This window comes from Molossus molossus, unplaced genomic scaffold, assembly GCF_014108415.1.
Source record: "Molossus molossus isolate mMolMol1 unplaced genomic scaffold, mMolMol1.p scaffold_m16_p_6, whole genome shotgun sequence".
NCBI lineage: Eukaryota > Metazoa > Chordata > Mammalia > Chiroptera > Molossidae > Molossus > Molossus molossus.
Window position 1 is genome coordinate 51,257,023 of NW_023425399.1, and position 18,385 is coordinate 51,275,407.

Here is an 18,385-nt window from a genome sequence, read left to right on the forward strand (position 1 = left end):
CACTGGTCTATATATGCCTGTTTTTGTGCCAGTACCAGGCGGTTTTGATTAGAGTCGCTTTGTAGTATAACCTGATATCTGGTACTGTGATCCCACCTACTTTGTTCTTCTTTTTCAAAATTGCTGTGGCTATTCGGGGTCATTTTGGTTCCATATGAACTGTTGAAGTATTTGTTCTAGCTCTATGAAATATGTCATTGGTATTTTGATGGGAATTGCATTGAATCTATAGATTTCTTTGGGTACTATGGACATTTTAATGATATTAATTCTTCCAATGCATGAACAACATATGTGGTTCCACTTTTTTATATCTTCCTCTATTTCCTTTTTTCAATGTCCTATAGTTTTCTGCTAATTGGTCTTTTATTTCTTTGGTAAAGTTTATTCCTAGGTATCTTAATTTTTTTGCCGCAATGGTAAATGGGATTGTTTTTTCCGTTTCTCTTTCTCTAAGGTCATCATTGGTGTATAAAAATGCCATCGATTTCTTGACATTAATTTTGTATCCTGCTACTTTGTCAAATTCATTTATTAAGTCTAGTAGATTTTTGATGGAGTCTTTAGGGCTTTCTATGTATAATATCATGCCATCTGCAAATAATGACAGTTTCACTTCCTTTCCAGTTTGGATCCCTTTTCTTTTTTCTTCATGTCTGATTGATATGACTAAGACTTCCAGTACAATGTTAAATAAGAGTGGCGAAAGTAGACATCCCTGTCTTGTACCTGTTCTTAAGGGAAATGTTTTCAGTTTCTGCCCATTGAGTATGATGTTGGTTGTAGATCTTTCATATATGGCCTTTATTATATCGAGATATGATCTCTCTATTCCCACACTGCTGAGCGTTTTTATCAGAAATCGATGCTGGATTTTGTTGAATGCTTTTTCAGCATCTATTGATATGATCATGTGATTTTTATTCTTCATTTTATTTATGTGGTGTATCACATTTATTGATTTGTGAATATTGTACCAGCCTTGCATCCATTGGATGAATCCCACTTGGTCATGGTGAATAATTTTTTTGATGTATTGCTGAATCCGATTTGCTAATATTTTGTTCAGGATTTTGGCGTCTATGTTCATCAGGGATATTGGCCTGTAGTTTTCTTTTCTTGTAGTGTCTTTTTCTGGTTTTGGAATTAGAATTATGGTGGCCTCATAAAATGAGTTTGGAAGTCTTCCTTCTTCTTGAATTTTTTGAAATAGTTTGAGGAGAATGGGAGTTAGTTCTTTTTTGAATGTTCTGTGAAACTCTCCTGCGAAGCCATCTGTGTCTGGGCTTTTGTTTGCTGGGAGAGTTTTGATTACCTCTTCCATTTCCTTAGTTGTTATTGGTCAGTTCAAGTTTTCTATCTCTTCCCGGTCCAATTTTGGGAGACGGTGTGTTTCTAGAAATTTATCCATTTTGCTTAGGTTGTCAAATTTTTTGCCATATAATTGTTCATAGTTCCTGTTAACAATCTTTCGTATCTGTGGTGTCAGGTGTTACTTGTCCTCTTTCATTTCTGATTTTGTGCATTTGGGTTCTCTCTCTTTGTTTCTTGGTGAGTCTAGCTGAGGGTCCATCAATCTTGTCTATCTTTTCAAAAAACTAGCTCTTTGTTTTATTGATCCTTTGAATTGTTTTTTTGTTCTCTATCTCATTTATTTCTGCCCTGATCTTTAGTATTTCCTTCCTTCTACTTGCTCTGGGGTTTTCTTTTTGTTTGCTTTCTAATTCTTCAAGTTGTGAGGTTAGACAATCAGAAATTTTTCTTGCTTCTTGAGGTAGGCTGTAGTGCTATGAACTTCCCTCTCAGAACTGCTTTTGCTGTATCCCATAGATTTTGTGTTGAGTCTTCATTTTCATTGGTTTCTAGAAAGTTTTTAATTTCTTCCTTGATCTCCTCAGAAACCCATTTATTGTTTAATAACATGCTACTTAGCTTTCATGTGTTCAAATGTCTTTGTATGTTCTTCTTGCAATTGATTTCTAGTTTCATGCCATAGTGATCTGAGAAGATGCTTGACATGATTTCAGTATTCTTGAACTTGTAGAGACTTAGTTTGTGTCCTAACATATGGTCTATCTTTGAGAATGTCCCATGTTCACTTGAGAAGAATGTGAATTCTGTAGTTTTGGGGTGTAATTCTCTGTAGATATTTATTAAATCCATTTGGTCTAGTGCTTCATTTAGAGTTTCTGTTTCCTTGCTAATTTGTTGTCTAGAGGATCTATCCAGTCTTGTCAATGGGGTGTTGAAGTCCCCTGCTATGATTGTATTGCTGTCAATTTCTCCTTTGAAGTCCTCCAGAATATTTTTAATATATTTTGGTGCTCCTATATTGGGTGCATATGTTTTTTATAGTTATATCTTCCTGTTGGGTAGATCCTTTCAATATTATGTAGTGGCTTTCTTTGTCTCTAGTTATGGTCCTCATTTTGAAATCTATTTTATCAGATATGAGTATTGTTACCCCAGCTTTTTTTGCTTTCCATTTGCTTGGAAAATTTTTTTCCATCCCTTCACTTTCAACCTATGTGAGTCTTTTGTTGTGAAGTGGGTCTCTTGTAAACAACATATAGATGAGTCATGCTTTCTTATCTAATTAGCTACTCTGTGTCTTTTTATCAGCGCATTCAAGCCATTTACATTTAAGGTGAATATTAATATGTACCTCTTTATTGCCATTTTTGTTTAGTTTGGTTATATTTTTCTTCCTATTTCTTCTTCCAATTACAGCAGTCTTTTTAACATTTCTTGCAGTGCTGTTTTGGTGCTAATGTATTCCCTTAGCCTTTTTTTGTCTGCGAAGCTCTTTCTTTGACCTTCTATTTTGAATGACAGCAAGTCTTGGATTCAGATCTTTGTTTTTCATGACCTCAATTATTTCATGCCATTCTCTTCTAGCCTGTAGTGTTTCTTGTGAGAAGTCAGCTGAGAGCCTTATGGGGTTTCCTTTGTAGGTAAACTGTTACTTATCTCTTGCTGCTTTTTGGATTCTCTCTTTGTCTTAATTTTTGGTATTTTAATTACTATGTGTCTTGGTGTCAGCCTGTTTGGGTTCTTCTTACTTGGGGCTTTCTGTGCTTCTTGAACTTGAATGCCTTCTTTCTTCCCCAAGTTAGGGAAGTTTTTTGTCACTATTTTTTAAAATATATTCTCTAACCCTTGCTCATTTTCTTCTTCTTTGAGGACTCCTATGATGCGAATATTATTACATTTCCAGTTGTCCCACAGTTCTCTTAAGCAGTCTTCCTGTTTTTTAACCATTTTTCCTTTTGGTTTTCTGATTGGTTGATTTTTTCTACTCTGTCTTCTAATTTTCTGATACGGTCCTCAGCTTCCTCTTCTCTGCTCTTTAGTCCTTCCAATGTGTTCTTTATTTGTGATATGTCACTATTGATCTCTTCCTGGTGGTTTTTAATTTCCAATTGGTTTATTCTCAGCATCTCTATGTCTTTACTCATGCTGTTGAGCTTCCTCAAGTACATGGCTCTGAATTCTAGCTCTGTTAACATGCCTAACTGCTCTACATTGATATCATCTTCGGTGGAGGTCTCTTGTTCTTTCATTTGGCTTTTGTTTCTGTGTTTCACCATTTTGTCTATCACAGTGGACTTTTTTTTTTTATTGTTTTTTTATCCTCACCCGAGGACATTTTTCCATATTTTGTTCAGGTAGAGTGGGAGGGAGAGAGAGGAACAGAGAGAGAGAGAGAAACATCGAGGTGAAGGGACACATCGAGTGGCTGCCACCCGCACAACCGACCAGGGCCGAGGACAAACTGCAACCAAGGTACGCGCCCTTAGCGGGAACCGAACCCGGGTCTCTCAGGACCACAGGCCGATGCTCTAACCGCTGAGCCAAACCGGCCAGGGCACAGTGGACTTTTGAGCCTGCCAAGTTTTCCCTATGGGTATTGGTGTTCTGCTGTTTGTGGCTCCCTCTCCTGGATCTAGATGAGCGAGGGAGGACCCATGTTAAATACCACTGTCAAGTCTTACTTTCCTGGTTAGAGTTTCTAGCCCAGGAATGGTACTGTTATCCTCCAGCGTTTTGCCTGGAGGCTAGTAGTCAGGTTACTTGAAGAGTTTTGGGTTGTCAGTTGATTTGAAAACTCTCTCAGGTGCTCAGCATAAGGGGATTTCCAGGATCGAGTCATGCCCCTGGTTATATGGTCCTCACAAGCTGCTTTTCTGTTGCTTTTTCCTATCTATTTGTCTGTGTTTCAGTTGTAATTCCAGTTTTGTCCTGGGAGACGGTCTGTGTAGCTTCTGTTCACTCTGCCACCATTTTGGGAAAAAAAAACCTGACAAGTTTCATTTACATAAAGTTTTATCCCTCAATTTCTAAAGTTCCAAAGAACCAGTCCTGGAAGAGAGGTAGCTGGGCGTTCAGTATAACTAAATGCAAAAACAGTGTCCAGACTTTTTTTTTTCACGGTGAAGTTAAGTATGGAATAGCATTATTCATAGTTCATTAGTCCATGTGTGGTGTCTGCATGGCTGTAGGCCATGTAGGTGAGTGCAGTGTGAGAGTCCTGCAAACCAGGAGTCAGGCACAAGCAGCAAGAGAGTAAAAAACAATGGGGGTGAGCTCCTTTAGTTTAGGAATTAAGTATCTCAGAATTTCTGCCCTTGCAGTGACCACACCTATTTTGGCCAATGATTTGCTTCCAAGCATGATTGACAGGCAAGCACTTTACCATGTCACCCAGACCTTACTGGACATGCGTCTATTGTATAGTCCATTCTCCCATCAACCTTTAGGGAACAGACCTGGAGAATGTTAAACTGCAGTTTCCTGGCACAAATGGCATGCCTATATTAACTGGCTTTCCATTTACTTCTTTCCTGTTAATTATGAAGTTTTTACAATGATATCAACATCGCTTCCAGTTAAATCTTCACATTTCTGTAAGTATTTTCAAGAAAAGGCTTCTTATTTATTGTATAGCTGTAGAAGCATTAATAGGGACTGGGGCTGGAAGTTTTCAGCCTTGGTGGCACAATTTTCCATGTTAATTTTAGTTTTCTTTGGATATCTGTAGAATCTAAACAAATGTCTAAGAATATTGTGTGGTGAGTTGAAGCATGCTGCTTAATGGTTGAGTTCCAAAGGGGTGTTACCTCCCAAGTTGCATCAACTCCTGTCACAGTTCTCAGTTTCTTTCCTTGGCTGTCTAATAGTCATGCGTACTCAGAGTACTAGGTAACCAATATTTATGTACATGTCCCTGGACGACTCGATTATTTTAATACAGTTGAGTTGGAATTTCCTATGGAGCTCCTGCACATCATGAGGGATGCCCTCTGACACCTCCACAGAGATTATTACTCACCTAAGAATACCTGAGATTCAAGTTGGAGAAAAGAAGTACCCCTTATTTTTAAAACTGAAAGTCTGCAGACTCTCATTTATCCAGAAAAAGTTTCTGTGCAGAATTGCAGTCATTCCAATTGAAAAGCCAAAATTAAAATGAGTCACCCATCTCAATTCCTATCCTGAGTTTTCAATTCTTATCTTTAGCTTGGGTTCTCTCAAAACTTAACCATTAGCTCCATCTCAAGGACTTTTTTTAAACATCTCAAATAAAGTCAAGCCACTTACCTTAAGGTAGGGAGGTCCAGAATTTTGAGAAAAACTCATCCAAGATTACCTGATGCAAAGCAAGTAGCCAGTGGAGCCCCTGCTAATAACTAGCATGAGTCTGGGTCTTCAAACTTGTCTTGGGTGCACCTCTCTGGAATCCTGTTTCACTACACCAAGTAAATGTCAATGCAAGAAACACTAAAACTTATACAGAATTTTCATGAGTTTATTTGTGTCAAACTGATGACAATTGCCAGTAAGTAAAATCTTGATATACTGAGAAAATGCTCCAGAGAATGTCAGTTTTATCCCTTATTTTATTTTCTTTATTGATTTTAGAGAAAAAGGAAGGAAGAGAGAGAGAGAGAGAGAGAGAGACATTAATGAGAGACAATGTCCATTGACTGTCTCCTGCATGCCTCTCACTGAGGATTTGGCCCACAACCTGGGCATGGGCCCTGACCTGAAATTGAACCCACAACCTCTTGGTGCATAGATTGATGCTCAATCACTGAGCCACACTGGCCAGGCTGTCCCTTATTTTATGCATTACAATCAAGGGAAGAGGCATACAGGGTTAGAGAAAATTCATTGGTGATAGTTTAGGTTGCAGGGGTAGAAAACAATCAGCGCATGGGCCATATAAGGCCCATGAAATCAATACCAGCTAACATCACATGTCCCACCACGTTAATCTAGCCAAATATAGCAAGTTAATTTTTTTATTTAATTAATTAATTAATTGGTGTTAAAGATGTTTCTCCTTCTTCCCCCACTGATTCCGCCCTCCCTGCCCTGTCCCCAGCTTCGTTGTCCATATCCATTGTCCATGTATACATGCATATAAGTTCTGTGGTTTATCTCTCCTCCACCACTCCCACTTCTGGGGATTGTCAGTCTGTACCCACTTCCACGTCTCTGGGACTACCCCATTCCTCAGACTGTTATGTTAATTATATTTCACAAATAAGTGAGATCATATGATACTTGTCTTTCTCTGTTTGGCTTGTTTTGCTTAGCATAATACTTTCCAGGTCCCTCCATGTCGTCTCAAAGAATAAGAAATCTTTCTTTCTTACAGCTGCATAGTACTCCATTGTGTATATGTAAAACAGCTTTTTTATCCATTTGTCTACTGATGAACATTTGGGCTGTTTCCAGATCTTAACTATTGTAAATAGTGCTTCTACGAACATGGGGGTACATATATAATTTCTGATTGGTATTTTAGGCTTTTTAGGGTATATTCCTAGAGGTGGGATCACTGGGTCAAATGGAAGATCAATTTTTAATTTTTTGAGGTGACACCATATTGGTTTCCATAGTGGCTGCAGCAGTCTGCATTCCCACCAGCAATGTACTAGAGTCCCCTTTTCTCCACACCCTCGCCAACACTTGTTGTTTGATGATTTGTTGATGGCGGCCATTCTGACAGGTGTGAGGTGATACCTCATTGTTGTTTTAATTTGCATCTCTCTGATGATTAGTGATGCTGAGCATTTCTTCATATGTCTCTTAGCCATTTGTATGTCCTGTTTCAAGAGGTGTCTATTTAGTTCCTTTGCCCATTTTTTAATTGGGTTCTTTGTCTTCCTTTTGTTGAGTTGTATGAGCACTCTAGATATATTGGAAATTAACCCCTTATCTGATATATCATTGGCAATTATGCTCTCCCATACAGTGGGTAGCTTTTCTATTTTGATAATTGTATCTTTCGCTGGGCAGAAGCTTTTGAGTTTGATGTAGTCCCATGTGTTCATTTTCTCCATTGTTTCTATTGCCTTATGTGATGTATCAGTAAAAATTCTGCTGCATATGATGTCTGAAATTTTGTTGCCTACATTTTCTTCTACGATTTTTATGGATTCATGAGGCACATTTAAGTCTTTTATCCATTTTGAGTTTATTCTTGTGTAGGGTGTAAGTTGATGGTCTAGTTTCATTTTTTTGCATGTAGCTGTCCAATTTTCCCTGTACCATTTATTAAAGAGGCTGTCTTTACTCCATTGTATGCTGTTGCCACCTTTGTCAAATATTAATTAAGCATATTGCCTTGGGTCCATTTCTGGGGTTTTTGTTCTGTTCCACTGGTCATTAAGCCTGTTCTTGTGCCAGTACCAGGCTGTTTTTTTTTTGTTTTTTTTTTTTTAAATTTTATTTATTTATTTATTTTTTTGTTACAGATATTTTACCTTTTTACCCCATTGGCACCCCCCACCCCACCCCCCCTCCACCCTGTCCCCGGCTTAGTTGTCTATGTCCATTGGTCATGCATACATGCATATAAGTTCTGTGGTTTATCTCTTCCCACCCCCCCACCCCCCATCCCCTCTTCTGAGGGATGTCAGTCTGTGCCCCACTTCCATGTGTCTGGGTCTACTGTATTCCTCAGACTGTTATGTTCATTATATTCTGTATATAAGTGAGATCATGTGGTATTTGTCCTTCTCTGCTTGGCTTCTTTCACTTAGGATAATACTTTCCAGGTCCCTCCATGTCGTCTCAAAGGATAAGAGATCTTTCTTTCTTACCGCTGCATAGTATTCCATTGTGTATATGTACCACAGCTTTTTTATCCATTCGTCTACTGGTGGACACTTGGGCTGTTTCCAGATCTTAGCTATTGTAAATAGTGCTGCTATGAACATGGGGGTACATATATTCTTCCTGATTGGTGTTTCAGGCTTCCTAGGGTATATTCCCAGCAGTGGGATCACTGGGTCAAATGGGAGTTCAATTTTTAATTTTTTGAGGTAGCACCATATTGTTTTCCATAGCGGCTGCACCAGTCTGCATTCCCACCAGCAGTGTATTAGAGTCCCCTTTTCTCCACACCCTCGCCAACACTTGTTGTTTGATGATTTGTTGATGGTGTACATTCTGACAGGTGTGAGGTGATACCTCATTGTTGTTTTAATTTGCATCTCTCTGATGATTAGTGATGTTGAGCATTTCTTCATATGTCTCTTGGCCATTTGTATGTCCTGTTTGGAGAGGTGTCTATTCAGCTCCTCTGCCCATTTTTTAATTGGGTTCTTTGTCTTCCTTTTGTGGAGTTGTATGAGCACTCTGTATATATTGGAAATTAACCCCTTATCTGATACATCATTGGCAATGATGTTCTCCCATACAGTGGGTTGCCTTTCCATTTTGATGATTGTTTCTTTTGCTGTGCAGAAGCTTTTTAGTTTGATGTAGTCCCATGTGTTCATTTTCTCCTTTATTTCTGTTGCCTTAGGTGATGTATCAGTGAAAATTCTGCTCCGTATGATGTCCGAAATTTTGTTGCCTACATTTTCTTCTAGAATTTTTATGGATTCACGGGTCACATTTAAGTCTTTTATCCATTTTGAGTTTATTTTTGTGTATGGTGTAAGTTGATGGTCTAGTTTCATTTTTTTTGCATGTAGCTGTCCAATTTTCCCAACACCATTTATTAAAGAGGCTGTCTTTACTCCACTGTATGCTCTTGCCACCTTTGTCAAATATTAATTGAGCGTATTGCCTTGGGTCCATTTCTGGGTTTTCAGTTCTGTTCCACTGGTCTATATGCCTGTTCTTGTGCCAGTACCAGGCTGTTTTGGTTACAGTCGCTTTGTAGTATAACCTGATATCTGGTATTGTGCTCCCTCCAACTTTGTTCTTCTTTTTCAAGATTGCTGTGGCTATTCGGGGTCTTTTTTGGTTCCATATGAACTTTTGAAGTATTTGTTCTAGTTCTATGAAATATGTTGTTGGTATTTTGATGGGGATTGCATTGAATCTATAGATTGCTTTGGGTAGTATGGACATTTTAATGATGTTAATTCTTCCAATCCATGAACAGGGTATGTGCTTCCACTTCTTTATATCTTCCTCTATTTCTTTTTTCAATGACCTGTAGTTTTCTGCAAATAGGTCCTTTACTTCTTTGGTTAAGTTTATTCCTAGGTATCGTAATTTTTTTGGAGCGATGGTAAATGGGATTGTTTTTTCAGTTTCTCTTTCTGTGAGTTCATCATTGATGTACAAGAATGCCGTCGATTTCTTGACGTTAATTTTGTATCCTGCTACTTTGCCAAATTCATTTATTAAGTCTAATAGATTTTTGATGGAGTCTTTAGGGTTTTCTATGTACAATATCATGTCATCTGCAAATAATGACAGTTTCACTTCCTCCTTTCCAATTTGGATCCCTTTTATTTTTTCTTCATGTCTGATTGCTGTGGCTAAGACTTCCAGTACAATGTTAAATAAGAGTGGCGAAAGTGGACATCCCTGTCTTGTTCCTGTTCTTAATGGAAATGTTTTTAGTTTCTGTCCATTGAGTATGATGTTGGCTGTAGGTCTTTCATATATGGCCTTTATTATGTTGAGATATGATCCCTCTATTCCTACATTGCTGAGCGTTTTTATCAGAAATGGATGCTGGATTTTGTCGAATGCTTTTTCAGCATCTATTGATATGATCATGTGGTTTTTATTCTTCATTTTGTTTATGTGGTGTATCACGTTTATTGATTTGCGAATATTGTACCAGCCTTGCATCCCTGGAATGAATCCCACTTGGTCGTGGTGAATAATTTTTTTGATGTATTTCTGGATCCGATTTGCTAGTATTTTGTTCAGGATATTGGCGTCTATGTTCATCAGGGATATTGGCCTGTAGTTTTCTTTCTTCGTAGTGTCTTTTTCTGGTTTTGGAATTAGAATTATGCTGGCCTCATAGAATGTGGTTGGAAGTCTTCCTTCTTCTTGAATTTTTTGAAATAGTTTGAGGAGAATGGGTGTTAGTTCTTTTTTGAATGTTCGGTAAAACTCCCCTGTGAAACCATCTGGGCCTGGGCTTTTGTTTGCTGGGAGAGTCTTGATTACCTCTTCAATTTCCTTAGTTGTTATTGGTACCAGGCTGTTTTGATTACAGTGGCTTTGTAGTATAAACTGAAATCTGGTAATGTGATTCCTCCTACTTTGTCTTCTTTTCCAAGATTGCTGTGGCTATTTGAGATTTTTATTGGTACCATATGAACTTTTGAAGTATTTGCTCTAATTCTGTGAAGTATGTCGTTGGTATTTTGATGGGGATTGCATTGAATCTATAGACTGCTTTGGGTACTATGGACATTTTTTTTTATCATAATTTAATTATACCAAGGGAAATTGACTAGAAAAGGTATATATAATACATCATTACAATGTAATGATTATTGTTTATATACTGAAGAAATAATTGGCATTGATAAATGACTTTCTTAAGGAAACAAAGTATATCAACCATGTTAATTACCTCATATTAGCATAGAACAGAGAGCATCTTCATTAGAAGAATTAGATATAGACTGGGCACACGTTAGCTTCCACATGCATCTAGATCAATTTTTAATCAAATTGGTTCAGACAATTTTCATTCTGGACCTGAGAACAATCAGTCCCATAAGATAAAATTTTAAAGGACATATTAGAAATTTAAAACTTTATAGTTGAAAAGACCATAAAAGTTTATAAAATGTACTTCTCTCAATTTACAGTTGAGTATAGACTATGGACATTTTAATGACGTTAATTCTTTCAATCCATGAATAGGGCATGTGCTTCCACTTTTTTATATTTTTCTCTATTTCTTTTCTTTTTTCGATAACCTGCAGTTTTCTGCGAATAAGTCCTTTATTTCTTTGGTTAAGTTTATTCCTAGATATCTTACTTTTTTTGCCGCAATGGTAAATGGGACTGTTTTCTTAGTTTCTCTTTCTGTGAGTTCATCATTGGTGTATATGAATGCCATTGATTTCTTGATGTTAATTTTGTATCCTGCTACTTTGCCAAATTTATTTATTAAGTCTAGTACATTATTGATGGAGTCCTTGGGGTTTTCTATATATAGTATCATGTCATCTGCAAATAATGACAGTTTCACGTCCTCCTTTCCAATTTGGATGCCTTTTATTTTTTCTTCCTGTCTGATGGCTTTGGCTAAGACTTCCAGTACTATGTGAAATAACAGTGGCATGTCTTGTTCCTGTTCTTACGGAAAATTGTTTTAATTTTTGCCCATTGACTATGATGTTGGCTGTAGATCTTTGCTATATAGCCTTTATTATGTCAAGATATGATCCCTCTATTCCCACATTGCTGATCATTTTTAGCAGAAATGAATGCTGAATTTTATTGAAGGCTTTTTGGCATCTATTGATATGATCATGTGGTTTTTATTCTTCATTTTATTTATGTGGTGTATCACATTTATTGATTTGCGAATATTGTACCAGCCTTGCATCGCTGGGATGAATCCCACTTGGTCATAGTGAATAATTTTTTTGATGTATTCCTGGATTTGATTTGCTAGTATTTTGTTCAGGATTGGTGTCTATGTTCCTCAGGGATATTGGCCTGTAGTTTTCTTTCCTTATAATGTCTTTTTCTGGTTTTGGAATTAGAATTATGCTGGCTTCATAAAACGAGTTTGGAAGTTGTTTTTCTTTTTGTGTGTGTGTGTAAAGAATTTTCCTTTTATTATTATTATTTTTTATATCTAATATTTTTTATTGATTAATTTTTGTTACAGATGTTTCTTCTTTTTTCCCCCACTAATTCCCCCCTCCCACTCCCTCCCTGCCCCTTCCCCAGATTGTTGTCCATGTCCACTGTTCATGCATACATGCGTATAAGTTCTGTGGTTCATCCCTCCCCCACCTCCCCACTCCTTAGGGGATTGTCAGTCTGTACCCCGCTTCCGCGTCTCTGGGACTACCCCATTCCTCAAACTGTTATGTTCATTATATTCCACAAATCAGTGAGATCATATGAAATTTGTCTTTCTCTGTTTGGCTTGTTTCACTTAGGATGATACTTTCAAGGTCCCTCCATGTAGTCTCAAAGGATAAGAGATCTTTCTTTCTTACCGCTGCGTAGTACTCCATTGTGTATATGTAGCACAGCTTTTTGATCCATTCGTCTACTGATAGGCACTTGGGCTATTTCCCGATCTTAGCAATTGTAAATAGTGCTGCTACAAAGATGGGGGTACATATATTCTTTCTGATTGGTGTTTTATGTTTCTTAGGGTATATTCCTAGAAGTGGGATCACTGGGTCAAATGGAAGATCAATTTTTAATTTTTTGAGGTGACACCATATTGTTTTCCATAGTGGCTGCACCAGTCTGCATTCCCACCAGCAGTGCTCTAGAGTCCCCTTTTCTCCACACCCTCGCCAACACTTGTTGTTTGATGATTTGTTGATGGTGGCCATTCAGACAGGTGTGAGGTGATACCTCATTGTTGTTTTGATTTGCCTCTCTCTGATGATTAGTGATGTTGAGCATTTCTTCATATGTCTCTTAGCCATTTGTATGTCCTGTTTGGAGAGGTGTCTATTTAGTTCCTCTGCCCATTTTTTAATTGGATTATTTGTCTTCCTTTTTTGAGTTGTATGAGCACTCTATATGTATTTGAAATTAACCCCTTATCTGATATATCATTGGCAATTATGCTCTCCCATACAGTGGGTAGCCTTTCCGTTTTGATGATTGTATCTTTTGCTGTGCAGAAGCTTTTGAGTTTGATGTAGTCCCATGTGTTCATTTTCTCCATTGTTTCTATTGCCTTAGGTGATGTGTCAGTAAAAATTCTGCTGCGTATGATGTCTGAAATTTTGTTGCCCACAGTCTCCTCTAGGATTTTTATGGACTCATGAGTTACATTTAAGTCTTTTATCCATTTTGAGTTTATTCTCGTGTATGGTGTAAGTTGATGGTCTAGTTTCATTTTTCTGCAAGTAGCTGTCCAATTTTCCCAGCACCATTTATTAAAGGAAGTTGTTTTCCTTCTTGAGTTTTTTGAAATAGTTTGAGGAGAATGGGTGTTAGTTCTTCTTTGAATGTTTGGTAAAACTTCCCCATGAAGCCATCCAGGCCTGGGCTTTTGTTTGCTGGGAGAGCCTTGATTACCTCTTCAATTTTCTTAGTTGTTATTGGTCTGATCAAGTTTTCTCTTTTCATGGTCCAGTTTTGGGAGACTATGTGTTTGTAGAAATTTGTCCATTTTGCTTAGATAGTCGAATTTGTTGCCATATAACTGTTCATAGTAGTTGTTAATGATCTTCTCTATTTCTGTTGTGTCAGTTGTTACTTCTCCTCTGTCATTTCTGATTTTGTGTATTTGGGTTCTCTCTCTTTGTTTCTTGGTGAATCCAGCTAAGGGTCCATCAATCTTGTTTATCTTTTCGAAAAATCAGCTCTTTGTTTCATTGATCCTTTGAATTGTTTTTTTTTTTTTTTTGGACTCTGTCATTTATTTCTGTTCTGATTTTTACTATTTCCTTCCTTCAACTTGCGCTGAGATTTTCTTTTTGTTTGCTCTCTAGTTCTTTAAGTTGTGAAGTTAGATAATTTATTAGAGATTTTTCTTGTTTTGTAGGTAGGCCTGTAGTGCTATGAACTTCCCTCTCAGAACTGCTTTTGCTGCATTCTTTAGATTTTGTGTTGTTGTCTGTTCATTTTCATTCGTTTTTAGGAAATTTTTATTTTTTTTCCTTGATCTCCTTGGTAACCCATTTGTTGTTAAATACCATGCTATTTAGCTTCCGTGTGTTCAAATGTCTTTGCATATTCTTGTTGCAATTGATTTATAATTTCATGCCATTGTGATTTGAGAAGATGCTTGATATGATTTCAATCTTTTTAAACTTGTAGAGACTTAGTTTGTGTCCTGACCTGTGGTCTATCTTTGAGAATGTCCTATGTTCACTTGAGAAGAATGTGAATTCTGTAGTTTTGGGGTGTAATTCTCTGTAGATATTTATTAAATCCATTTGGTCTAGTGCTTCATGTAGAGTCTTTGTTTCTTTGCTAATTTTTTGTCTACAGGATCTATCCAGTACTGTCAGCGGGGTGTTGAAGTCCCCTGCTATGATTGTATTGCTATCAATTTCTCCTTTGAAGTCCTGCAGAAGGTTTTTAATATATTTTGGTGCTCCTATATTGGGTGCATATATGTTTTTCATAGTTATATCTTTCTGTTGGACAGAGCCTTTCAATATTATGTACTGGCCTTCTTTGTCTCTACTTATGGCCTTCATTTTGAAATCTATTTTATCAGATATGAATATTGTTATCCCATATTTTTTTTTCCTTTCTGTTTCCTTGAAAGATTTTTTTCCATCCCTACACTTTCAACCTATGTGACTCTTTTGTTGTGAGGTCGGTCTCTTGTAAACAACATATAGATGAGTCATGGTTTCTTATCTAATCAGCTACTCTGTGTCTTTTTATTGAGCATTCAGTCCATTTACATTTAAGGTGATTATTGATATGAATTTATTTATTGCCATTTTTGTTTAATGTGGTTATATTTTTCTTCCTATTTCTCCTGCTAATTACAGCAGTCCTTTTAATATTCTTGCAGTGCTGTTTTGGTGCTTATGTATTCCCTTAGCCTTTTTTTGTCTGGGAAGCTTTTTTTTTTTTTTTGACCTTCTATTTTGAATGGCAGCCTTGCTGGGTAAAGTAATCTTGGATTCAGATCATTCTTTTTCATGACCTTGATTACCTCATGCCATTCCCTTCTGGCCTGTAGTGTTTCTGTTGACAAGTAAGCTGAGAGCCTTATGGGGTTTCCTTTGTAGGTAACTGGTTATTTATCTCTTGCTGCTTTTAGGATTCTCTCTTTGTCTTTAATTTTTGGCATTTTGATTACTATGTGTCTTGGTTTGGGCCTGTTTGTGTTCTTTTTACTTGGGGCTCTCTGTGCCTCTTGAACTTGAATGCCATCTTCCTTCACCAAATTAGCGAAGTTTTCTGTCACTATTTCTTCAAATATATTTTCTAACCCTTGCTCATTTTCTTCTTCTTTAAGGACTCCTATGATGCGCATGTTATTATGTTTCCAGTTGTCCCACAGTTCTTTTAAGCTGTCTTCCTGGTTTTTAATTGTTTTTTTCCTTTGAGTTTTCTGATTGGGTGAATTTTTCTATCCTATCTTCTAATTCACTGATCCGGTCTTCAGCTTCCTCTACTCTGCTATTAGACTTTCCAATGTGTTTTTTATTTCTGATATGTCATTCTTCATTTCTTCTTGATGGTTTCTAATTTCCAACTGGTTGATTTTCAACCTTTCTATGTCTTTACTCATGGTGCTCATGTCCTTACACATGCTGTTGAGCTTCCTCAAGATTATGGTTCTGAGTTCTAGTTCTGTTAACTTGCTTAACTGCACCTCATTTATCTCATCTTTCATTTGGCTTTTGTTTCTGTGTTTCACCATTTTGGCTATCACAGTGGGCTTTGGAGCCTGCCTAATGTTCCCTGTGGGTGTTGGTGTTCTGCTGTTTATGGCTTCCTCTTCTGAGTTTGGATGAGTGAGGGAGGACCCATGTTAAACACCCCTGTCAAGTCTTACTTTCTTGGTTAGAGTTGCTAGCCCAGGGATGGTACAGTTATCCTCTAGCTCTTTGGCTGAAGGCTATAGAAGCAGTTACCTGAGGAGCCTTGGCTTCTCAGTTGAATGAAAAACCCCCTCAGATGCTCAGTGTAAGGGGATATCCTGAAGGTGGGGCAGATGCTGGTTGTTAATGGGCCTCAATTTGCATTTCAGTGGTCACTGGGTGGGGTTGAATCTCCAAGGGAGGGGCCACCACCTCTCCCCGGAGCCCTGGGAAGGAGTAAGATGACCATAGTCCTGTGTGGTAGCAACTCAGCAGAAGCTTTGTGCGCACTCCAAATCCGAGTGCCCCCACACAATTTTAGTCCAGTCTGCCCTCCCTTTGCCGGAGCCCAACGTAAGTGGCTGTGGCTATTTTAGCCTCTTTCTCGGCTCTGCACTGTGGAGCCACTTAGCAAGCTAATTTTTAAGTAGTTAATTTTGCATGGCTTGTAAATTATATTATAAATATCCAAATGGCCCTTGGCAGAAAAAAGGCTTTCCAACCCTGGGGATATATAAGACAGCAGAGTAGGGAAATCCCTGGGATTAGATAAAAAGTAAAAGAAATAGGTACATACCTCTTTCGCATAGAAAGGTATAATATAGTTAACAGTTAACAATTAACACAATAACAACAATATCCAGAGGCTCTGTGCTCTGCTCTTATGGGAGATTGTGCCCTGAGTGGTTTAAAAAAAGAAAACTACCCTGATATTCCAAAGGTATGTTATTGTAGATGCAACAAGACAATAGACAGGCCCAGTTAAGGTAAAGACTGACCTTTGGCAGAAAAGATACTTACTGGCCTAGGACATGACTACCAGCTATGGATTGCTTTTTAAAAAATATTTTTTCTTGAGGATTTCAAAATGGTGACAGAGTGAAAAGAAGCTACACAGACAATCTTCCAGGACCAAACTGGAATTATAACTAAAACAAAGTAAAATCATTGGCAAAAAGCAACAGAAAAGCAGCTTGAGAGAACCATATACCCAGAGACATTAAATCGAGCCTGGTAAATCTGCAGAGGTGCAAGAGGGGGCTGGGAGACTACATACAGCAGCAGTCTTATCTGTGAGCAGCACCCTGAGGTTAAAATCCCAAGCTGGCTCCACAGCCCAGAGGGCTGAGACAGAGCACTAAATTAGCTATAGGCACACACCCTGGGCTCCAGGAGAGGGACGGTTGACTAGACTGGAACTGTGTGGAAACACTGAGGATTCAGAGGGTGCTCAGAGATTTGCTGAGTTGCAGCCACACATGGCGTTGGTCATTTTGCTCTTTCTTGGAACTCTGGGGAGAAGCAGCAGCCCCTTTCCCAGAGATTCAATTTTACCCAGCTGGGCCAAAGAAATGCAAATTGAGGCTCAATAACAACGAACATCTGCCACAGCCTTGGGAAATCCTCTTACACTGAACACCTAGGGAGTTTTTCAATCAAATGAGAACCCAAGGCTCTTCAAGTAACAGAGACTAATAGCCTCCAGGAAGAAAGATAGAGGATAACTGAACCTTTACTGGGCTTGCAGCAGTACCCAGGAAAGTAACATTTGACAGTGGTGTTTAACATGGGTCCTCCTATGCTCATTAAAAGCCAGTAGAAGGAGCACAAACAGTAGAACACCAACACCCACAGGGAAAATTTGACAGGCTCCAAAACCCACTGAGATAGCCAAAATGGTGAAACAAAGAAACAAATCCCAAAAGAATGAACAAGAGACCTCTACCAAAGATGAGATAAATGAAATGTAGTTAAGCAAGTTATCAGAGGTAGAGTTCAGAGTCATGATGTTAAGGAAGCTCAACAGCATGAGTAAAGACATTAACACCATGAGTAAAAATACAGACACATTGAAAATCAACCAATTAGAAATGAAAAACCAGCAAGAAATAAATGAATAATGACATATCAGAAATAAAGAACACATTGCAAGGACTATACAGCAGAGTAGAGAAAGTTGAGGAGCAGATCAGTGAATTAGAAGACAGGGTAGAAAAAAACCAACCAATCAGCAAACCAAAAGGTAAAAACAATTAAAAAACAGGACGATGGCTTAAAGAACAGTGGAACAACTGAAAACATAATAATATTTGCATCATAGGAGTCCCCAGAGAAGAAAATAAGCAAGGGTTAAAAAATATATTTGAAGAAATAGTAACATAAAATTTCCCTAATTTGGTGAAGGAAAAAGGCATTCAAGTTAAAAAAGCACAGAGAGCGCCAAGTAAAAAGAACCCAAAACGCCCATAACAAGACACATAGTATTTAAATGCCAAAAATTAAAAACAAAGAGAGAATCCTAAAGGAAGAAAGAAATAAGTAACAGGTTATCTACAAAGGAACCCCCATGAGACTCTCAGCACACTTCTCAACAGACACACTACAGGCCAGAAGGGAATGGCATG